Here is a 25,254-nt window from a genome sequence, read left to right as displayed (position 1 = left end):
ATCTACTACCTAAACTTCCTGGATCCACGTGAGGTGCTTCTGCCACAAAACTCCAGACCTCAGCACTTGCCCTATCACACTCTGCAATAAACTACTGTGTACTTGTCTGGTAGAGGTCATCGCACACATATCTTGTTGCTGCTCAGCTGAACGTGACGTGTATCATAACTGGAACTCTCTGCTCAACACCCCTACAGCCAGGGGCTTCCAGTCCTTACAAACATCACTCCTCCACACATCCCGCCGACTGATGAAAACCATCCATGCTGCACCTCACTCGCCACTCCATGATGACCTGTTCAACCCACCTACTGCCCGCCTTCCATCTCACCGCCCTAAATAGAGTGCCCTTCATAAGCAAAATCTACCAGCAGATATCCTTTGGATCTAGGAATGGGAAACACAGGAAATTCCTTGTGATAAACCCCATCTGTTGAATGGCAGGTTTTGAACTATCGCAGCGACAGTGGTCCTTGCTAAACAGGTTCAGGACAGGCCAGGGCCCCTGTGCAGCCAACCTCACCTGCTGGGGCCTCAGTACAAACCCTTCATGCACTTGTGGAGAGACACAAGCAATGCTGAACATTACTGAGGAGTGTCCCCTCTCCAGACTAAATGCTGGACTAATCACTTTAAACTCAGAAAATGAGGAGACTATCACCAATATATCACCAACATAGTTGACGTTTCGAGTCTTTATGACTCTTCTTCAGAGTTAAAGAGAGGAAGAAATGGGATGGATTTTGTAATGTTTAAGAGGGGGTGGAGCAGGTGGAGCAAAGTAGAAGGTCAAGAATAGGTGAGAGCTAAGGAGAAATTGACAACAATGTCATAGATGCAGGAAAAAGGGAGTGTTAATGGCAGTGTTAAAGGCTAAAGGAGGTGCTGAAAGTAGCATAAAGGTAAGAAAGCAGAATATGTTAATAGCAGAATGAGGGTCAGTGCTCTGCGAAAGCAAAACATAAAAACAAGTGACAGGTGGCCCTGTAGGGGTGGGGCAGGTGGGTAGGGGGTTGCAGAAAAAATAATTTTAAAAAATTGGACTAAAAAGGGGGTAAAAATGGAGGAGAGCATTCGTGGTCTGAAGTTGTTGAACTCAATGTTAAGTCCAGAAGGTTGTGAAATGCCTAATTGGATGAGGTGTTGTTCCTCCAGTTTGCGCTGAGCTTCACTGGAACATTGCAGCAGGCCAAAGACGGACAAGTGGGCATGAGAGCAAGGTGGTGAATTGAAATGGAAAGCAACAGGAAGGTCTGGGTCATGCTAAAAAACTGGATTTAGTATGGATTTAGTTACTAATCTGAAAGTAAGGGAACCTTTCTCTAAATGATCATAATATGATCAAATGCAATATTAGTTTTAAAGGAAGAAGCACAATGCAATGACTAAGATTCTCAATTTTGGTAAGGCTAATTTTAACAGGATGAGATAGAGGCTGGTGACAACAAACTGGTTAAAACTGTCATCAGGGGAAACTACAGGTGAACGATGGAAGGTGTTCGATAATGAATTTAGCTTATTACAGGACTAATGTAAGGTGTTGGATATCATTCAATAGATCCTAATGAAGTCATCATAGTCTTCAGTAGGTTAACTATTTATGTATTAGCTACAAGAACTATGTACATAAAGACAGTAAAGGGTTTAAGTTAGGAACCCTCTTCATGTTTGCTTGTGCACACAGCTCTGTCCAACACTAGACTGATTGCATATAATGTGTAAACGCACCCAGGGTCTACCTGGCTACCCCCACGGGTGTAATGGAGCTGTCACTGGCAATTTTTGGAGTTGCTGACATTGCACACAGTGCTTTACTAAACACTCTATTTTGTCATCCATCCCAGGCTGCTATAGATAGCTGTGTGCTATGGTCTTCATTCGGGAAATTCCTGGATGGGCACTGTGTAGTTTTCTTAAAAGTGTCTCCCTTCCCTTTGGAGGAACTATCACATGCTCCCCACAATGAGATACTATGCTGGCTGGTTATTTCAAGTCTTCTGTTGCAGTACAATTTCATTTATTCAGATATGGGCTCCTGTGACCAACCACGTAGCACTTGTTCTCATACTTGAGGTAGGACTGGGTCCCGATTGTCCAGTCTCTGATTTGTTGAGCACATACCTATGAGGAATCTAAGAAATTTAACAGTAAAACAAGTTTCTATGGAACTGGGATGTGCTCATCATTTTCTTGTAAAGTCAAATGACTAAGGGCATTGGCGTTTGCAATTTGATTGCCAGGCCTATGTACCAAAGTGTATTCGTGAGCTGCCAGAATTAAAGGCCATCGTTGTATTCTTGCTGAGACTACGGGTGGTCTAGCCTTGTCCTCACTAAACAATCCTAGCAATGGTTTGTGGTCAGAAACGATTGTAAAATGGCGGCTGTGTACGTACTGGTGAAATTTCTTGATACCAAAGATAATAGACAGTCCTTCTTTTTCTATCTGTGAGTATCCCTTTTCCGCTGTGTTGAGCGTCCTTGATACATAATCCATTGACTGTTATGTGCCATTGTCCACCCGATGAGAGAGCACTACTCCCACGCCGTGGGGAGATGCGTCACATGTCAGCACCAACTCTTTTGTCTGGTCATAATGCACTAATAGATTGGAAGAACGCAACAATTGTTTCACCTTTATGAAAGCTTCTTTCTGGGGAGCCTCCCAAGAACAACTTTGGTTCTTTTTGAGTAGAGAATGCAAGGGCTCGAGCACTGTAGACAAATTGGGTAAGAGCCACCCATAATAGCTGATCATTCCTAGGAATGATTTGAGCTCTGAGGCGTTCTTTGGCGCAGGTGCCTCTCTTCTCGCTCTCTTTTTCTCCTCAACCGGGTGGAGGCCCTGTGAATCTACCCAGTGACCCAAATAGATTACCTCCCTCGCTTGGAACGTGCACTTTACTTTTTTTTAAATCGCACTCCAGTTTGCAAGAAATGTTTTAAGACTTCTTCTACATTTGCCAAATGCTCTTTTTCAGTGAATCCTATCACCAATACACCGTCTAATAGACTATAAGTTGGGGGAGTCCTTGCAGGAAGCTTTCCATTGTTCTCTGAAAGATGGCACAAGCAGAGGAGACACTGAAAAGCAATCATGTATATTGGTACAATCCTTTGTGGGTATTAATTGTGACAAATTCACGGGCGGCATTATCCAACTCTAGTTATCGATAAGCATGGCTCATGTCAAGCTTTGTGTACGTTGTCCCTCCTGCCAGTTTGGCATACAGGTCTTCGATTTTTGGAATGGGGTGCCTGTCTAGCTTAGCTACTTTATTAACTGTCAGTTTAGAGGCTCCACAAATGTGGATGCTTTGGTTGAGTTTAAGGATGGGGACTATGGGTGCTGCCCATCCTGAGAACTGAACAGGTTGTATAACATTCAGTTTCTCTAGTCTGTTCAGTTCAATATTGACTTTTTGTCACAGGACGTATGGCACCGGTCTCGCCTTCATGAAGCAAGGGGTTGCTTCCCAATCCACATGAACCTTGGCCTGCAGGCTCTGGATTTTTCCCAGTTCGTCCTTGAAGACATTGGCATACTTTCTAAGTAGCTCTGGTAGCCCACTTGCTCTCAACTAGAAAATTTCAGCCCTTTAACCAATTTCGCCCCATGAGGCTTGGCACTTCACCTGCTCCCACCTTTAAGAGTAGCTTTGCCGATTGGCTTCCATAATGGACAGTTACTCTGCTTATGCCTTTTACTTGAAAGTCTTCACCCGTATATGGTTTTAGCTTGGCAGCTGTTTCTTCTAAACTTAATTGATGTTCACTATTATTCAAATTTCTGAAAGTATGTTCCTCAATTACAGTAGTGGAAGCTTTGGTGACCACTTCCATTCTAACAGGTTTGCCATTTACTTTCACTGTGAAAATATTGGTTCTGCCTTTCCAACTTGGAGATTAAACAACGAGTAAATGTCTGAATTTGTTGTTTCAGCCTCTTTTAAATTTTAGATTTCATTGGGCTTCTTCTTTTGTTTACAAACCTGCTCAAATTTTTCCTTGCATTGCCTCATCATATGTCCATCTCTGTAACAACAGTAGCATTCAAATTTTTAAACTGCCAATTGCTGAAAGACTGCTTGTTTCTAATTCTATTAAAATTATTCTTCGATTTCACTGCTAAGTTATTTTTCTTTATTCTTTGGTTAGCGGGGGATATTTCCTGCTTCTCGGTGGAGTCTCGCTTTCTCATGTCACTTTTGGCTGAGGTTTCCTGCCCGAAGTGGGGATGGCGCCATTTTGCGCACCCAGTATTGCCTTTGAATCTCTTACAGTGCTTTCCATGGCCAGCGCTATCTCTAGAGCCTTCTTAAAATCCAGGTTCACTTTGGACAGTAATCTTTTCTAAATAGTGTCCTCGTTCACACCACACACTAAACAATCTCTGAGAATGCCGTTCAGAGTCAGACCGAATTCAATGTTCCATTAACTGCTTCAAATTTGCAATGTAGCATGCAATTGTCTCACCCGGGGCTCTATTTCGTGAATTAAACCAGAACATCTGCATCCTGACTGAGGTCTTGGGTTGAAAGTGACCCTTCATGAGGTTCACCAATTCATTGAAATTCTTTGAATCTGGGGCATTGGATGCAGTCAGACTTCAAATCAGACTGTAGGTTTTGCTCCCTCAAATACTCAAGAGGATCACTCACCTCTCCTCTTACCCCGTAATCTCATTCGCTTGAAAAAAGAAAGTGAGGTGTTCTATGTATTGAGACCAATCATCTGTGGCTGGTTCAAAAGGATCAATTATCCCAAATTGTGGCATTTTGAGAGGGGACAACTTCTTCAATTCTAATCAAGCTTGCTATTTACAATCACTGGGTGAAGTATAGTGCTGTATTCTTTCTAACTTGATTTCTTCTGGTCAATCCTGTTTTATCCTCATCACCAGTTTGTTATTGGGTGGTCGAGTTGTACTATTAATGATAGAGTTTATCTGTAGACACGTCTTGGGTGGAAATTTTAAGTTTATTTCCAATATACTCAGCAGTAACTACACGTGTGCTTTCAACTCCAACTCTACACTGACTGCTGAGGTAGCCTGCGCTACTCTCCTATTGGTTACTACAGATCATGTGATCTTGCCTAACACGTGTTATTCTTAAAGGTACATTGCACACAAAATAAAACCATAATTACTACACCCGATATCCGGAAGCAGAAGCACAGGGCAGGGGCCGGGAAGCTGCCGGCTGCTGATTGAGTGGTGAATTGTGAGTTACCCGGGGCGGGGGAGAAAGGGAGTAGGACACCCGGCTCCATTGGCGGCTCACACCACTCCCTCTCCCAGCTCCACTGGTGTCCCAGGACAGGGGCTCAGCCCCTGCTGACTGAGGAAGAGGCCCAGGCCCCAGGCCCAGGTGCAGCCTCGGACTGAGAATTGGCCAGAGCCTTGGGTTGTTGAGTCACTGACTCGGGCTGGTTTGGGGGTGAGACAGAGTGAGAAAGGAGACAGACAGACAGACATAGTGGGAAAGGAGAGAGAGAGAGAGACAGGGAAAGAAGAGAGAGAGAGAGAGAGTGGGAATTGGAGAGAGAGAGAGAGAGAGATGGACAGAGTGGGAAAGGAGAGAGAGGCAAAGAGAGAAAAGTCAGTTGCGAGTAGCAACATCCGTGCCAGTAGACATAACAAGGTTCATTAAGGAAAAGCAAACTCAGCCATTGCATTAAAGCAGTGGGTAAGTTGAATGTTTCTGTATTCTCTCAAAAACCAACTTAATGTGTTTGTTTTTAATGTGTGTGTTGCCAACAACTGATTTTGTCTATGTGTGAGTGGCCTTGCTAAGAGAAATGTTCCCCAAACCTGCTTTAGTGATCGGAACAAGTGGGCTATTCGGCCCTTTGAATGTGCTCCATCATTCAATACGATCGTGGCTGATCTTGTACCTCAACTCCACCTCTCCGCACTATCCTCATGAACTAATTCTCTAAAGATCTATCCATCTTGATCTTGAATGTACTCAATGACTGAGCATTCTCTATGGAGAACTCGAGTGCAGTATGGAAGCAGGGCTGCAATTTTAGCAGTGTTATCGTTTGAGTGAGATATTAAACAGAGACCCTGCCTGCTCATTCAGTTGGATGTTAATGATTCTATAGCGGTTCTTGAAAGAAGGGCTGCAAGTTTACATGATGAACATGACCCCCTGAAGCACCATCAACTAAAACAGGTGACTGCTCATTCATCAGAATCAGAACAACTGCAACATTTGCCTACATAACAACTGAATGCCAGAAGTAATTCATTATATGAAGTGTTTCTTAACATAAAAAGGTTTGGTTTATAAAGTGGAATCTCCTGGGATGGTATTGAGGAAATCATCACACGATATAAACACATGTAGGATGGAGTTGCAAAGACTGGGGACACAAGTCATTCCATAGAGTTTCCTGTTCAACACTAGGACTTTGTTCAGTGCTTTGATTTCCTTTTCCTTAAAGAAATTTGAGCCAATTTTTTCTCTGGGCCCTGTGCCCAGTAAAGCTCTGTCTGCAGTGGCCTGGATCTGGCTGTATTTGCAAGTTTTATGTCATTGAAAATGGACCAGTTACTTAAGGTGCAGGCAGGGCAGAGGAGGATTGAAGACATGTAGCAATCAGAAAACCCCCATCCGATTCCTCTCCCTACTGAAAAGCGGAGGAACTTTCTGGTAAGGCTGAGAGAATTAGACCCACTTCTTCTGGCCATTTCTCAAAATGGCCATTAGGTTGGTAACAGAATGCAAACAGCGGATCGGCTGAGACAGTGCCTTCACCCACTTAAATGACTGCAGCTGCCATGGACAGGAGTTTTAGTCCCGCCAGGAGTGGGAACAGAGATGTTGAATGTTGCACTGCAGCCTGCAAGCCCGTCCCCCAGGCCATTTTCCTGGAGGCGGGAAGGGGGTGGTGGAGCAGTGTAGGGGTGGAGGCAGGGCTACTCACCTGCGAGTGGTGGGTAACCTATTAAACCTCTTAGCCTGTTAAGGGCTGTTAACAGAGGCGACTGGGATTTCCCATTGGCCTCAAAGTCCCCGTAGGTATCGGGCCACAGGTTAGTTGCCTAGAGGCGGCTTCCTGATGGAAGACCGGGCATTGGAGGGCCATCAGTCCAGGCAGACTTAGAGCTCCACCCCTCCCCCAACCTCCTGGTGCAACAGCAGCTCCAGGCCATCCTGTAAAGGGGCTCTCCCCCTTAACCCTGGGTGCAAAGGCTATTTTTTAAATTTTAAAATGTGAAAAGGTAGGAGGGAGGACACCTCCATTTTTGAAGTGCCCTCTCCCTCACTTACTGGCTATGGTATCCTGCAGCTAATGTTGCTCCTCCCAGGCAGGAGGGCCTCCAATTGGCAAAAGCCCTCTTGCCTTCCTTGAATTGGATGGCGAGTCCACCCTCTGGCCACTAATTGTGACTTTCCCTGATCTGGCCAATGAGAAACTGTTTCCCATACAGTGCAGGCTTCTAACTTCCACTTGAGCCTCATGGTGGTGTTCAGAAGCGCGCGTGAAAATCCGGCCCCGTGTGTCTATTTTGGGTTCAGGTTGTCTGGCGCTCCCCGTGGGTAAAAGCTAGAATTGCCTGGAAAAATAAAGAAGGAGGAGACACATTGTCCGCACCTAGCACCTGAGAAATAAGCATCTCTCAAGCACTATTACAGGAAATCCAGTCCTATTCTGTCAAAGCTTCCCACTTTAAATTTTCTTCCTCAAATCTGTGCCCTAGTTCTAGAATCCTGTACATGGCCAAAAAAAACCCTTCTCTTTTCAAGTTACAAAACCCCCTCATAATCTTAAATTTTCGACCTATCTCCCTCTCTCTCTTTCTCTCTCTCTTGTCTTCTCTTCTTAAGAAGCAAAAGGACCCAATTTCTGGGTGATAGTGATTTTCTTTTATTTTTGAGTGGGTTTGTTGACATCTTTGGTTAGCCTGGCGCTCTCAAGGCTAATTATCATGTTTCAGATTTCCAGCATCTGCAGTATTTTGCTTTTAAATTATCATTGTCTTATTGCTTCTTAGCACAAACATACCAAACACTATGGCAATGGTTGGTAATTTAAACAAAGGGTTCTTTTTGACAAATGACAGGTTTAGAGCTCTTCATACATGTGTGAACTTCTGATCAATACAGTGCCATCTACTATATCACATGTTAAATTGCAAACTTGCATCACTTCCTTGTGATGATGCTTACCAAACTATTTACATGTTCAGCAGTATGTTAATCAGTGTGTTAAACTACATACACTACAGAGCAATATCACAACAGTTATTATGGGCAGAAACTTTCCCCATTGAACGCAGCTATACTTGACAAATGCAACCTGTTGAGATTCCATTTTCATTTAAACCCTTATTCATTCAAGTCCATTTGGTTTCCAGTAAGACTTTTAGTAAACACAATTTTCCTCTGGATTATTTGCCTTGTTGTTGCTAAGTGCTAAAATGTGAATGGGAGTAAGTGGGCACTGATTTCTCCTTGCTCCACGCGCATGGAACATGTGCTGTGTAACATTCAACCACAATATGAAACAGTAAAAGGGACTGCATTAGTACTTTCACTGAGTCCAAAGACAGGAAGAAAGGCAGAGCTAGTGGGGGGGTGGGGGGGTGGAGAGTGGATGGTGAGCAGGTGACAGAAAGTGGTCCAAGTTCTGGTGGCTCAATAGCACTCTCACCAGGTTCCAGGTTCAAGTCCCACTCTAGGGCTCGAACACAAAAATCTAGGCCGACATTCCTGTGTGGTACTGAGGGAGTGCTGCACAGTCGGAGATGCCATCTTTCAGAAGAGACATTAAACTGTGGCCCCATATGACCTGTTAGGGGATGCAAAAGATTCCATGGTACTACCTCAAAGAAGAGCAGGGGGTGGGGGTTGTGGGCGGTTATCCCCAGTGTCCTGGCCAAGATTTATCTGTTATTCAACAACAACACAAAAACAGGTTAACTGGTCATTATCACATTGCTGTTTGTGGGAGTTTGCTGAGTGCAGATTGGCTGTTGCATTTCCAACCTGACAACAGTCACTTCAAAAAGTACTTAATTGGCTGTAAAGTGCTTTAAGACATACGGGGCTAGATGTGAAAAGTGCTATCTAAATGCAAGTATTTCTTTTTTCCCTTTTCCTGTCTCTGGCTATATCCTAAGGGCTGGGGTAGAATACACCCACCCCAAACAAAGCCCATCAATAGAGGGAGAAATCAGCCTCCTCTATTATGAGCTTTCCTTCCTGTCCAATTTTCTTGCAATCACCGCACCCCAAATGAGTCAATAGCCTTGGTTGCTGGAACAAGTAAAGCTTCTCTGTGATATTTGCTTTGCAACGGAGTTTAGAAATTAATGGACATTCCAAGTTGGACAGTTGGCACAAGCACACTTTCTAGCAGAACTCACTAGATAGCGATCAGAAGCAGGAAACATGGCTGATTTTTCGTTTTCCCCACCCAGGGTCAGTGGGACTCATTCAGAGTGCAAGCTCAGCACAGGCCAGCAATAGAGCCTGGGACTGTCCTGATCTATACAGCCCAAAGCACAGCAGATGGTGTATGTACCAAATGAGCTGTGTGTGCTGCAGCCTTTTGTTGAATGGAGGAGAAGCTGCTTTGTCTCACATATAGGAGCCAAGAGTGACAGCCACAGCAACAGGGAGCATAGGTTTCCTTTAGCTGGGGAAAAAAAATCTAAAATTCAAGAGTAAAACATTGAAGCAGTGGAGAAGGAGGAGGGTGAAACACTGGGACAATTTGAGGTTCTGGCATTGTTGGGAGAGTGAATAACTGTCCTTCAAGGAAATTAGCAAGATGAGAAACCAAAGAGCCAACTGGAACAGAACTGAAGCACACAGAGACAGCAACAGAGACAGAGATACAGACAGCGACCGACACCCAGACACTGACAGAGATAAAGACAGTGATGGAGACAGACACACAGACAGAGACAGAGACACAGACCGTGACAGAGGCACAGACCATGACAGAGGTACAGGCAGAGGCACAGACAGAGACAGAGACACAAACTGAGACAGCGACACAGAAACATTTGCCAGATACAGTACGGATATCAAAGTCTGGAGGAGATTGGAAAAAAGTCAAAACTTGAAGTGTTTTCAACATCCTCTTCCTGCAGGCTTCTGCCAACATGCCACAGTGTGAAGAGTGCTGAAATTTCCCCAACACACACGCTGACAGCAAACCACCCAAATAACAGTGAAACTACCCCAACCACCCCACGACAGCACTGAAACTACCCCTAACCCCCCCCGACAGCACTGAAACTACCACTAACCACCCCACCGACAGCACTGAAACTACCCCTACCCCTCCCGATAGCACTGAAACTAACCCTAAACCCCGCCCCAACAGCACTGAAACTACACCTAACCCCACCCCAACAGCACTGAAACTACCCCTAACCGCCCCCGACAGCACTGAAACTAGCCCTAACCCCGCCCTGACAGCACTGAAACTATCCCTACCCCCACCGACAGCACTGAAACTACCCCTAACCACCCCCCGACAGCACTCAAACTACTCCTATCCCCCCCGACAGCACTGAAACTACTCTTAACACCCCCCAACAGCACTGAAACTACCCCTAACCCCCCCCGACAGTACTGAAATTACCCCTAACCCCCCCCGACAGCACTGAAACTAACCCTAAACCCCACCCCGTCAGCACTGAAACTAACCCTAACCACCCCCCCAACAGTACTGAAATTACCCCTAACCCCCCCCGACAGTACTGAAATTACCCCTAACCCCCCCCGACAGTACTGAAATTACCCCTAAACCCCCCCGACAGTACTGAAATTACCCATAACCACCCCAGCAGTGGTGAAACTAACCCTAACCCCCGCCCCGTCAGCACTGAAACTAACCCTAACCCCCGCCCCGTCAGCACTGAAACTAACCCTAACCACACCCCCAACAGTACTGAAATTACCCCTAACCCCCCCCGACAGTACTGAAATTACCCCTAAACCCCCCCGACAGCACTGAAACTACCCCTAGCCACCCCCCCGACAGTACTGAAATTACCCCTAACCACCCCAGCAGTGGTGAAACTAACCCTAACAGTAGCTCCCACTGCAGAGCCCCAACTAGGATTCAAGGCTTTGTGATATCAACTGATGCTGAGGTCATCGGCGGGAATTCTGGCAATGGGGTATATTAAAGAAAGACTTAAGATAAAAGCAAAATAGTGCGGATGCTGGAAATCTAGAACAAAAACAAAAACTCAGCAAGACAGACTTACTTTATATAACGCTTTTCTTGACCGCCCGACGTCTCAAATTGCTTTACAGTCAATGATGTACTTTTGAAGTGTGGTCACTGTTGCAATGTAGGATAAGGTGCAGCAGGAAGGGGCCAAGTTTTTACAGTGAGTGGGTATATCAAAGTTTACAGAACGATAACTAGATTTCAATCATAAAGCTCCAAGTGGAAATTTCTTTTCCTGTTTTTGAACAGGGAAGGTTTATAAAATTCAATGACTTTCAACATATTGCAGGATATGCTGAGCCTCAGACAGCTCTGTACCTATGGACCACACTGTCAATGGATAGGGTAGAATGTGAAAGACCTCACTTTATCTGCTGACCCAGTAAATATGTACATTGTATCTCGCCTTCTTAGGCAGTCCCGTGGGATTGGGGATCACTTAATTTCACACTGAAAAAAAGAGTTCTCAGGTGACTGAAGAATCCAATGTGTGACCTACAGTCTCTCACAGGTGGGGCAACTGTTGAGTGAGTTGCCCGGGTTGCCACACGCTCCTTTCACTGTTGACGCTTTGCTTCAGCTAGCCCTTGGCGATGAAACAAGGTGTTCAACTCCTTCCCAGATGCTTTCTCTCCACTTCAGGTGGTCTTAGGCCAGGGGTTCCCAGATGTCAGTCCTGGAAAAATTTATCAATTTTGTTTCCAATTTCTATCCCTCTATCACCTTCACATGGTCCATCTCTGACACTTCCCTTCCCTTCCTTGGCCTCTCTGTCTCCATTTCTGGTGATAGACTGTCTACCAATATTCATTACAAGCTACCTCGACTACAGCTCCTCATACCTTGCTTCCTATAGGGACTCCATCCCATTCTCTCATTACCTCCGCCTCCCTCGCATCTGTTCCGATGATGTCACTTTCCAAAATGGTGCTTCTGACATGTCTTCCTTCTTCCTTAATCAAGGCTTCCCACCCATTGTGGTTGACAGGGCCCTCAACCGTGTCCGACCCATCTCCCGCACCTCTGCCCTCACACCTTCCTCTCCCTCCCAGAACCATGATAGGGTCCCCCTTGTCCTCACTTTTCACCCCACCAGCCTCTGCATTCAAAAGATCATCCTCCGCTATTTCCACCAACTCCAGTTTGATGCCACCAACAAACACATCTTCCCTGCCCCCCCACGTCCCCCCTGTTGGCATTCCATAGGGACCGTTCCCACCCTGGTCCACTCCTCCATCATTCCCAGTACCTCAACCCCCTCCCACAGCACCTTCCCATGCAATTGTAGAAGGTGCAACACCTGCCACTTTACCTCCTCTCTCCTCACCATCCAAGGGCCCAAACACTCCTTTCAGGTGAAGCAGTGCTTCACTTGCACGTCCTTCAATTTGTTCTACTGCATTCACTGCTCCCAATGCGGTTTCCTCTACATTGGAGAGACCAAATGCAGACTGGGTGACCGCTTTATGGAACACCTTCGGTCTGTCCGCAAGTGTGACTCAGACTTCCCTGTCGCTTGCCATTTCAACACTCCATCCTGCTCTCAGGCCCACATGTCCGTCCTTGGCCTGCTTCAGTGTTGCAGTGAAGCTTAACACAAACTGGAGGAACAGCACCTCATCTCCTGATGAGACACTTTACAGCCTTCTGAGTGTGTGCAGACGCAAGCATCATCTGCATACTGTAGTTCAATGACAGAGGATGGGACGACCATGGATCGGGCCTGCAGGTGGTGGAGGTTGAACAAGTTCCCACTTGTTCTGTAGTTTAGCTCCACTCCAGTGGGGAGCTTGCTGAGGGTGAGATGGAGTATTGTGGCTAGGAAGATTGAGAAGAGCATTGGTGCAATGACACAGCGTTGCGTGACCCCAGTCCAAGTGGGGTTTGGGTCTGCAGTGTATCCATTGGTCAGGATCACAGCTTGCACATCATCATGGAGCAGGCGGAGAATGGTGACAAACGTTTGGGGGCAACCGAAACGGAGGAGAATGCTCCATAATTCTTCATGGTTGACAATGATGAAGGCTTTTGTGAGGTCAAAGAAGGCCATGTACAAGGGTTTATGCTATTCCCTACATTTCTCTTGCAGTTGCTGTGCGGTGAAGAGCATGTCTGTTGTGCTCCTTAGTGGGTGGAACCTGCATTGTGACTCTGGAGGAGCTCTTCAGCCACAGGGGGAAGGTGGTTGAGGAGGATTCTTGCGATGACCTTCCCTGTGGTTGACAGCAGGGAAGTTCCTCTATAGTTACCACAGTCGGACATGTCACCTTTCTTGAAGATGGTCATGATCACAATGTCTCTGAGATCTCCTGGCATGCTCTCCCCCTTCCAGGTAAGGGAGATGAGGTCATGTATTCATGCCAATAGTGCTTCTCCATGCTTTAGTGCTTCGGTGGGGATTCCATTTTCTCCTGATGCCTTGTTGCTCTTTAGCTGTCGAATGGCCTTTTCTACCTCGTGCTGGGTTGGGGTTGTGCTGAGATGGTGGTGGGTAGCCTGCTGCGGGATGGAGTCGAGGGCACTCATGTTGAAGACAGAGTTTCTGTTAAGAAGATCTCCAGGGCGCTCCTTCCAGCGGGCGTTGACTACCCCTCTGTCCTCGATGAGCACCTGTCCATTCTTGGCCAGCAGTGGAATGGGGCCTTAGGTGCTTAGGTGGTCTTGACTGCGCTGAGGAAACCTCACATGTCAAGGTTAACCTTTGGATCTCCTGTGCTTTCTCCACCCACCATCTGTTCTTTGCAGAAAGACTGAAAAGCATATCTATAACAAGCCTGAAAAGCATGATCAGTATTGTTGCCAATTAAACTATGCTAATCACAGCTAATTTACAGAGGCCAATTAGAATGATCACAATTAAACTCTGCTTTAAAACTCTAATCCTTAGGAGTTATTTCAGTGCTGACTTTGGGTTTTATTAGGTATTTGGTTTCTATTCTTTATGGGACAGCTGACAGGGGATACTTAGAAATGCTTCCTATTGGCTGGTAACATGGCAGTGATATCATAATATTTACAGTCAGACAGCAATATTCTCCCCGCCCCTCCCCCACCATGACTCCTGTAAAGGGAAGCAAGAATTCCGATCTTGAGGACCCACGTCCGTTGCTTTTCTCCTGATCCAATTTACACTCCTCAGGGGATCATTCCATAAATATAAGCGAGAGAGCCTTGAGTATGGAAATTAATGTTTTAATTGCAACAAGGTTACGGTGTACGATTTATTCAGCATTAATAGCACAAGAATAATATTTGTACCAGCACAGGATATTTTAAAACTGGGAGGGGTGTGGGGGGTGGTTGGTGGAGGAGAAGAGCTATATCCCATTTGATCAAATTGGACAGGGATATGGATCGTTTTCAGGAAAAGAAGCCAATTCACTTTCCCTCCTCCCTGAATCCTCATATGGTGAAACCAAGATTGATTTAAATGCTGAATTGAGAAAAAAGGACTCGTGGCATCTACATTGGGAACAGCCATAACTACCTGATGTAAAAAGGAACCATCTCAAACTCTATTACATCATTTTTAATGGCCCCAACATTATCCTTTCCTGACTAACTCAATCTTGTGTCTTCCACCAGCACCAGTCTCCAGACCCTGCACCAAGGGACCATACGTCATGTGCAAGATTATACGTTGAATATTGAAACACTGGGACATGGAGAACATCCCAGCTGAGTACAATCTGTACTCAGTCGATATCCATTCATGCATCACCAGATAGCTATCAGAGGTTTCTCTACCTCTTCAGTTTATCAGAAGTTGATTTCAGTTCCTCAACTACAGCCTCAGTGGAGGTCAAAGTGGAGGTCATCAAACCTAAAAAGTCTTCTAGTCCACCTTGTCCAATCCAGCCCAATTTCAAAATGAATGACTGCTGAATGATCCATCTATAAGAATTCAGAAAAATAAGAATGGCCAGTGTCGCTCCCAAGATCCTTTGCGTGATTCAATTATATCTTAGGATTGGATATGTGTAGAAATGCTTTGTTGATGCATGCCATTTTGAAAGCTGAAAATTCCTCCTGAATACTGGGAGAGGTCAAGCAGTGTTAGATCAGCAATCCCTGTGTAGAAAGGATCAGTAATTTATTAGTATTGGTCCCTGCAGCTAATGTCTTATGTTACAACCAGGTGAGGAGTGGTAAAATGACTCCCCTATTCTCCCACTCCTCGTTTGACCGTAACAGGGTTTTTAAAAAAGAAATTAGAGAGAGAGAGAGAGACAGACAGACAGAGGGAGAGAGACAGAGACACAAAGAGACACACAGAGAGAGAGAGAGAGAGACAGAGAAAAAACACTGCTCCACCAACCTGTTTCAGTACAGCATTGTCTTTTTCACTTCTTCCTCTCCCCTGCTTTGACAAGGGTTCCCATAAAACACCTTGTTGGTTGTATATTCCAGAGGGACTTGATTAGTTCATGTTTGCTGCAGTTATTGTTTCAGAACAGGTAACTGAATTAATCTCAGAAACATTTGCAAAGTCTCAATGTGGTGTGCATTGTCAGGAGATGGGTCATCTTCCCCAAGCCCCCAGCGGGTTGATTGTCTGTCTTCATTCTAAATTTGTGGAGTGTGAAAATGTGTTTTCTAGCAGCTCAGCCTGGGGTGTTGCTTTAAAAACAACACGATCGTCTTTATGGGATTCAAGTTTAAATTCCAGCCAGTGGGGGAAAAAATTCAGAAATCATATCTTCAAAAAGCACATCCTCGTGACACTTAAGGCACAAATTTATTAACTTGCTGTCTAACAAGTACTAAAATATTTAACATGAATGATTGAAAATATCTTTGCTTGCAGATTGAGTTTCTTTAGATGAAATGTTGCAATTACTTCATAATTCTCCCTACAAATGTTTACCTACATCTCAACAGAGAAACTCAGCTTTGGCATTAAAAATATATACACCAACTCCCTTGATAGCTCAGTCAGTAAGCATGCTGTCCAGTGTGGAAATCTTAGCTGGATCACTGGGCAGTGAGAACTTTTGGACCCAATCACTGTCCTTGACTAAACTTAATTAATTTCACTAGTCCCAGAAAAAGAAATGAGTCTGGGATTTTCCTGGGAATATGGATCAGTTCCCCGCATAAACCTAATATCCTGCCAGTTCAGCTTCATAAAAGGGGAAACCCATCAGAAAGTATTGCTGCTGCCAGTCTGTCTGGTCAAAGATCTCATATGCTTCCTACATACTCCCAAGGCATATTTCCTTCCATATGGGATTAATTAGGATTACACAGTTACTGGAAATTGGTTACTATTCTTCCAGTTAATAAGTTATTTCTGAGCTGGATATCTGTTGAGCGTCAGGTTAATCCTGAGTCACCATCCCCCATGTTGGAATCTGCTCTGTCATGTTTAAGACGGAGGACAACATCCGCCTCCATCAATCCCACCACCACTTCCCCATGGGGAAAAGAGTTGAAACATCCTGAACCAAATTCTCTGAAACTATTTACTGACAGTGTTAATTTTCTCAAAGGCAATTCTAAATGCAGTTACAGGAGCCTCTGTAACTTTGTCACATCCTGCCAGCTGTACAACATCTTCCAGACATTGCTGGCTTGACCTCATTATGTTTGTTTGCAGCTAACCTCACAACCTCCAAAGAGAGTGTAATTGTTGTGATAGTGAGGAGAAAAGATTCTGCAAGCTGGAAATCCAAAATATAAACAGAGAATCTCGGAAACACACGCAGTCTCAGAGGAAAAAAAAAGAGAGGGTAAGATTTAACCTAAATTCCTCTCTATTATTGGTGTATCAGAGAATCACACTGCAGAAAAGGAGGCCATTCTGCTCACCGTGCCTGTGCCAGCACTTTGAAATCAGTCCCATTCCCATCTCTGAAAATGTCTACCTTCCAATATGTATCCATTTCCTTTTAGAGGTTGCTACTGTATCTGCTTCACATCCTTAAGGCAGTGCATGCCAGATCGTAACAACCTGAGGTGTAAAATAAATTCTCGTTGTCCCCCTGGATTTTTTTTAACCAATTATCTTAAACCTATGTCCTCTGATTACTGTTCCTCCTGCCAGTGGAAACAGTTTCGTTGTTGGTCTTTTTTTGCTGTTCACTTCTTCTCTTCTTCCAATTCTAATCAAACATTTGTTTCTTTTCATTTCTGAAGAAAGGCTGCACACAGATCTAAACCTGTTTCTTCTCATCACACATCTTTATGGACCTGCTGTGCATTTCCAGAATTTTGTTGTCCGAGGTTAACATACAACTAAAAGGAGCTAATTTATCCTGATGTGTTCCTGCTGTGATTGGGAAACTTAGACTAACTTTGTTAGACCTCGATATCCAATGTCCTCTGTGGTGTCCCAGACAGGTTGTGACTAAACCGATGAAAATTACAAAGAGCTCTTAAGGAGGGATGTAGATCTTTATTTCTATTGGTCAATGAAGTGGAAGAGATGTAAAACGAGCTAGCAACTCGCTATCATCCATTTCACATTAGCAGAGATGCATGTCTGGAATACAAGGATGTCTGCAAGAGGAAGATGACTTGCATTTATGTAGCGTTGTTTACAACCAATGACATACTTTTGAAGTGTAGTCACTGTTATAATGTAGGAAACATAGCAGCCAATTTGCCCACAGTAAACTCCCACAAACAGCAAAGTGATAATGACCAGATAATCTGTTTCTGTGATGATGTTGATTGAGGGCTGAATATTGGTCAGAACACTGAAGATAATTTTCCTGCTGTTCTTCAAAATAGTGCCATGGGATCTTTTACATCCACTTGATCAGGCAGATAGGGCCTCAGTTTAAATGCCAGTTCAGCACTCCCTCAGTACAGCACTGGAGAGTCAGCCTAGATGTTTGTGCTCAAGTCTTGGAGTGGGACTTGACCAGGAATCTTGCAACTCAAAGGCGAGGGTGCTATCAACTGAGACATGGCTAACACCTAAATCAGAAAACTCCAATTAAAAAAAGCTGTCCAATCCTCTCCCCCCTGCTCCCAAAGACCCTGGGTACATTTCCTTTAGCTGACAGGTGGTGGCAACATCAAAGCCTGAAAGAGTGGGTGAGAGCAGGTTATTCGAGTCTTGGAGATCATCACAGCCAAGCGTGATCCCATTGTGGTCCAGTCTCCACACATTTTACATCAGTGGTTACAGGAAAGTGAATCTGAACCTACTAACTTGTTGCAACATTTCTGTATCCACAAGAGCAGCAGTGGCAGCAGCACTTCTGTGAGATAAGCAATATAAACAAGGTGCACCATCAAATGCATTGATTGCACTAAGGCAGATGGGCTCAATATAAAACAGTCAACAACTTGCATTTGTGTCACACCTTTTCCTCTTCATGTAGTGCTCTCATTATCTGAGGGTTGCTATGGGAGCAAAACAAGGAGGTTGGCCCCAAGTACCAACTCAAACAGGGCAGGAATTGAACAAGGCACTGTTGATGTTAGTCTGCATCACACACGGGCCCTTTAGCCAACTGAGCTAACCAACCCTTCATTGTCCCTTTAGAGTAGTGAAGCATCCCAAGGTGCTTCACTTGCTTGGCAGCCCTCCATTGCCTCTCCACCAAAATAGTGCAGAAATAAAGGGGATTTCCATTTGACTTCTCATATCATAGATTACTTTCATAGCAACTGAAAATCTCCCAGCCAACACTCTTGGCTCAAGACGTACAAAAATAACCCACATAAAAGCAGCCAAAACTGACCCGTGATAAAAAGCTTCAGATTCAATTAAAATACCAGTCTCTTTTAAATGCCAAGTCAAATACAAGCAGTTGATTATGGACAGGAGGCCTAGTCATGAGGCTAGGATAAGTGCCCTTGTGACGTTTAACATTTTCATCATCTACTTGGTAGTTTGGGCATGATTGTTTTCTCTCACTAGTTTTGATTGACTCATTTGTAACAGTCAATAAAAGCCGTCAACTGAAGTTAAATAAAGAGTGAGGAGATACTCACCCACACGTAACCTGAACAATGGAGCACAGAAGCAGAAGCAGCCGATAACTCGGATGGTTTATACAGAGAGGAAAAGATCCCAGGTCTAAGTCACTTAAGTTAGTTAATTTGGTGAATTAACCTGTTAACCACTCCTGTGTATCTATCATTCTATATATAAACCCCTCTAATAGATTCAGCCTGTATCTCACCCCGTTAATTATGAATGGCAGGCATTAGGTAAGAAACTCAACAGTAATCACTAAGGATCTGCCCCAAGTTATGAGTCAGCTCCTTCAGGTGTGCAGCTGAGAAAAGAGAGAGAACGTTTCTGAAAATTGCAAGGTACAATGAAATGCTGTGGCAATCTCCTGCTTGGTGCATAGAGTGATGAGCCTATTACTGCTGATGGTGTAAATGGTTTTAAGGAGCTGCATTGCTTAAACCTGGGTGACATTCAGTCAAAGGGGCAGCTTCATGCCTGTGACACGAACAGAAGTAAAAGGACTATTAAGACCTTAGGTGCTGTGTTACATGCACACACACACACACACACACACACACACACACACACACACACACGCTTCTGCAGGTGGTGTTTAATGGGTCCTCTCAGGAAACCAGCATGATTGCTCCCCACCCCGTCCCATTTACAGGAGCAAAGGTTAGTCCATTTCAGCACAGCAATAAATAAGACGGAGCTCTTTCAGTCTGACATCTCATGTAGTTAAAAAGCTATAGTGGTTTGTGGAGGGATAAGAGAGCTCAGCCTTCCCCTCTCCCCCGGGAGAAAGAGATTAATAATTTAACCTCAGTCGAGATTTTTGTTTTAAGAGGCAAACAATCAATTTGTTCAAAACAGCATTGGAAACAAGACATTATTCCCTGGAACAAGTGCGAAAACCGAACCATGGAGTTTTGATATTCGGCTCTGAAATGTATTCCTAGTACCCTTGTGGGCAGTGAACTATTTTAAGTGGGGAAAAGGCTCAACATTGAAGAGGGAGCTTTCTCACCAAGATCTTTATCAAAGTCTCCCAATGGCATAATGGAAACAAAGTCATACAGACCAGGAGAGAGACCCTGGTTTAATCCTGGATGTGTTGAATGCGCTGATCTCAAGACAGGGCAGTGGTGTAGCAGCGATCATCCTCGGTGCTCCTGGGTAAGGAAAGAGATCCGGTGATAATGCTTGGATATTAGGTGAAGGCTCCATGGCTGAATAGTCTACAGAGGATTTCAGTTGAGGCTCACGCGAGAAGAATGGGTGGTCAGACAAGCTGGAGGGGGAAATCATCACCTCCAGGAAAAAAGCTAGAGGAAGAAAACAAAAGCTAAAGTGTAATATTGTGGAGGGGCCCAATGCACTAAAAGGCCATGCTGCTCAATGGTCTGGCAGGGAGGTGAAAGCAACAATTTTCCATACAGGAAACTCAATTTCCCCCAAGTATGCAATAGGGATGAGCAACATTGCCTATCACATTCCAATAAATAAAATCACTTTGACACAGTAGTATTCACAAAATTACCCCAAGGAGGTCCCAATGTTGGCTGGGCTGCCAGACTAGTGGCTTGGTGCTAAACTAAAATATGAGCATTTCTTGCATGACTTAAAGACAGGATAAATCAGGATATGTGGGAGGATGGATCAGATTGCTTGCCTATCTTCTGTGAACATGCTTGGTTATGCTGATAGATTTTCAATATCAGCAATATTATGCTTAGACTATTGATGTTCCAGTTATAATTAGTGTGTATTCCCTGTGGTGGATAAAATGGCTTCTGCCTCAATGCTTTACTCACAAAGGGATTATATCAATAGTCACATGACTCAGTAGTCACATGACTATGGCAAGCCACAGTACCAAATAGGCAACTATGCACCAAGGCATTTCCCCAAACATCCCCTGTTTCATATAAGGAGAAAAAAACATGCACTATCATTTGCAGTCGCAAGTTACCCAGATACACAGTCTATAAAGGAAGTCATCGTGCACGAACAGAAAACTATTCATTCTAGCCTGTCTCACTATCATCTGTCTCTACCCATGCATCACACATATATTTTTATGGTACATTTTAATGGTACATGTGCAAGTTGTTGTTGGCTGTCCTCAGGCGTCTGCTAGTTCCTAAGGTGAAGGTGCCTCTCTGGGGAATGTTGTTACCATGGCGAGATTTGCTGCTGATCCATTGCATTTGTCAGGGAGCAATTGACTTCTTGGACTGATGGTCATTCCGTTCCTTGTTTGGTTTGCAAAAGCAACTCCTCCTCGCCAGCTGTCTGCTGTGAAGCAGCAGCTCCTACGATTGCACGTATGTGTCTGTGGTTGCAACAGAATATCTGATCATTCACTTTCGCTGTGTACTACGGAGGTGACAACTGCTTATCGCAGGTTCCAAGTTGCTGATTGGGCTGTCTTTTGTTGAGTGCATTGAATGTTTGCAACTCAGCTTTCCAGGTTCTTTTTTACTGCTGCCACGCTGTAGGAATTGTTACTTATTTGATTCCTCCCATCTTTTCAAACTCTTCTATCTTGTCTTTTGGGTCTCAAACCCTCAGCGAGTTTGGAATTTGCCTTTCTCTAGCATGTGAAGACTGTTCTGGTGGACTGGGCAGAAAAAAATCACTCGATTGATTCAATGGTCAGGAAGGTGGCCCTGCATAGCGTTATGGAGTGTGAAGGGCATGACAAGGCACAAAAGATGTCATGGTCATCCACTGCAGCCAAAGAAGTCTTCAGTCGTAACAGTTCTTTGTTATGACTGAAGACTTCTGTGGCCGAGAGGATGGGATTGCTACTGTGCAACAATCCTCCCACTTTAAAAGCATTCTCGCACAGGTTTTTGTGCAAACTCATCTTTGTTTCTTTCTTCCAAAGTGCTATGGCAATGGAGGTGTGGCAAAGCGACAGGTGGAGGTGACCACTAGTGGTCGTATTCATAAACCTGCAGGTAGGCAGCCCTTGGATTAGTGGTTGCTTGACTCTGTATCCAGGGCAGCAGAGGAATTCGACAGCATCCAGGACGACTGGGCAGCCGTGTTTAGGCCAGCGCTTCCTACTCTTTCTGAGGGAGGGTGTTAGAAAAGGTACCCCAAACATTACCTGCCCTACAAATGTCTGGCTAGCTTACTGCAGCTGGCAGGTCATCCATTAAGTGGGTGAATGACATTTAAATCAAAGAAGCAAGAACAATTTATCATTGGAGCTTGGTATGTCCAGACTCTACTGGGCAAAAACAGTACAACAAGACTTGAAAAGGAGGACAGCTCTTATATACAAAGAACCAGCATGCTATCACATCGACATTGAGTGAGACAAGTCTCGCTGAGGGCTCACTAAAGGAAGATGGAGGTGGCTACACTTTTTACCGGAAGGGAAAAATGGAGAGCATGGACAGGATACAAGGTGTAGGATTCACGATCATACCAACTTTGGTGAAAGACATTACTACACTTCCTGTTGGGATCAACAAGCACCCCATGAAGCAGCGTTTTCCACTCAACCAAACACGCCACGTGACCATCGTCAGTGCTTACGCACCAACTCTCAACAGCCCTGAGGACGTGAAGGAACAGTTCTACAGTAATCTCAGTCAACTCATTAAGTCCTGGAAGACTTCAATGCCTGTGTGGGGAAAGTTAGAGATAACTGGAAAGGAGGTCTGGGTAATCACTGGGTTGGAAAACTTAACAGTGATGGCCTGTTATTCCTGAGTAAATGTGCTGAGCAGCCGCTCTTTGCATTCCCAGCACAAGTGTTCAGACAAGCTGATAAGCACAAGGCTATTTGGATGCATCCAAGTCAAAACAGTGGCACATGATCAACTACATCATTGTGTGTCAGAGGGATTTCCAGGATGTATGAATTATCTGTGCAATGTGAGGTGCAGAATGTTGGACAGACCACAGGCTGATCTGAGCAATTCACAAGTTGTGAATTGCTCCAACTTAACACGACCAAAGGTCATCAGATCTCCTTTCAATACAGCTAAACTGAGTAACATCGCTTTCTACAACCAGTTTCAGAACACACTTGATCTAAAGCTCAAAGCTAGCATACCGCCAGTTGGAGACTGTGTTGAGAAGTGGAGTAAATTTAAAGACATTGTCACTGAAACACCATCTTCAGCTGCTTCATCAATGACCTTTCATCCATCATAAGGTCAGAAGTGGGGATGTTCACTGATGATTACACAATGTACAGCACCATTCACAACTCCTCAGATACTGAAGCAGTCCATGTCCAAATGCAGCAAAACCTGGACATGATCCAGGCTTGGGCTGACAAATGGCAAGTAACGTTCGCGCCACGCAAGTGCCAGGCAATGACCACCTCCAAGAAGAGAGAATCCAACCATCGCCACTTGATGTTCAATGACATTACCATCACTGAATCCCCCACTATCAACATCCTGGGGTTTATCATTGACCAGAAACTGAACTGGACTAGCCATATAAATACTGCGGCTACAAGAGCAGGTCAGAGGCTAGGAATTGTGTGGCAAGTAACTCACCTCCTGACTCCCCAAAGCCTGTCTACCATCTACAAGGCACAAGTCAGGAGTGTGATGGAATACTCTCCACTTACCTGGATGAGTGCAGCTCAAACAACACTCGAGAAGCTTGACACTGTCCAGGACAAAGCAGCCTGCGTGATTGGCACCACATCCACCTACATTCATTCCCTCCACCACCGACACACTGTAGCAGCAATGTGTACCATCTACAAGATGCATTGCAGGAATTCACCAAGGCTCCTTCGATAGCACCTTCCAAACCCACGACCACTACTGTCTAGAAGGACAAGGGCAGCAGTTAGATGGGAACACCATCACCTGAAAGTTCCTCTCCAAGCCACTCACCATCCTGACTTGGAAATATATCACTGTTCCTTCACTATCGCTGGGTCAAAATCCTGGAACTCCCTCCCTAACAGCACTGTGGGTGTACCTACACCACATGGACTGCAGCGGTTCAAGAAGGCAGCTCACCACCACCTTCTCAAGGGGCAATTAGGGATGGACAATTAGTGCTGGCCCAGTGAAGTCCACATCCTGTGGGGGAGAAAAAACCATTGTTCTTGGACCAAAGCAAGAAGTGCATCAGATTGGTTTGATGAAAATGACAAAAACATCTCTCAAATCCTGCAAGCCAAAAATAGAGCATATACGGAGTGGCAGGATGGTCCAACCTCCACCTCCAAAAGAGACAAGTTTCGACACCTGAAGAGCAAAGTTCAGAGAAACCTGTGTGACAGGTGGTGGGAAAAGAAAGCTGAAGAATTACAACAATATGTCGACTCCCACAACTCAAATGTTCTTCAGCTCTATCAAATCTGTACAAAGACCTTCTAGCACAGGCTGATCCACACCATTGCTCTCAGCTGATGGGTCGTCCTTGATCAAAAATAAGGGCATAAATAAGTGTCAGATAGGTGGAACGCTTCAGCAGCCTGCTGAAAGGACCATCCATTGTCAACCCCACAGCCCTCAACCAGATTCCTCAGCGACCAGTCCTTGATGAGTTTGATTTGCCTCTATCCGTTGATGAGATCAAAAAAGCCATTAAGCAGATGAACTCAGGTAAGGCTTCAGGAAAAGATGAAATCCCAGCGGAAATTTTCAAAGCATCAGACTCTGACACGACAGTGATCCTCTATGATATCCTCTCGTGCATTTGGAATGAAGAAAAGATGCCAAAAGACTTTCACGATGCCTCGATTGTTGCTCTCCACAAAAACAAAGGCAGTAAAGTAGAATACGGCAGCTACAGAGATATTTGACCTCTGTCAATAGCAGGAAAGATCTTTGCTCACATCATTCTGAATTGACTTACCATTGTGGCAGAAACGAATCTAACCAAGGCTCAAAGTGGCTTCCGACCAGGCCGCAGCATAGTTGATGTGATATTCACTGTTAGACAAATCCAAGAAAAATGCCTCAAACAGAACGTGGCCCTTTACTTCATTTTCATTGACGTTGCAAACGCCTTTGAAACAGTTAACAGTGAAGTCCTCTGGACAATCCTGGAGGCTGCCCAAAAAAATGTCAAGATTCCACAATGGAATGACTGACCAGGTCCTTTTAAATGGCAAATTATCTGTTCCCTTTGAGA

The sequence above is a fragment of the Carcharodon carcharias genome, chromosome 15 (assembly GCF_017639515.1).
Source record: "Carcharodon carcharias isolate sCarCar2 chromosome 15, sCarCar2.pri, whole genome shotgun sequence".
In the NCBI taxonomy this organism is placed as follows: Eukaryota; Metazoa; Chordata; class Chondrichthyes; order Lamniformes; family Lamnidae; genus Carcharodon; species Carcharodon carcharias.
This window is presented reverse-complemented; position numbering follows the sequence as displayed.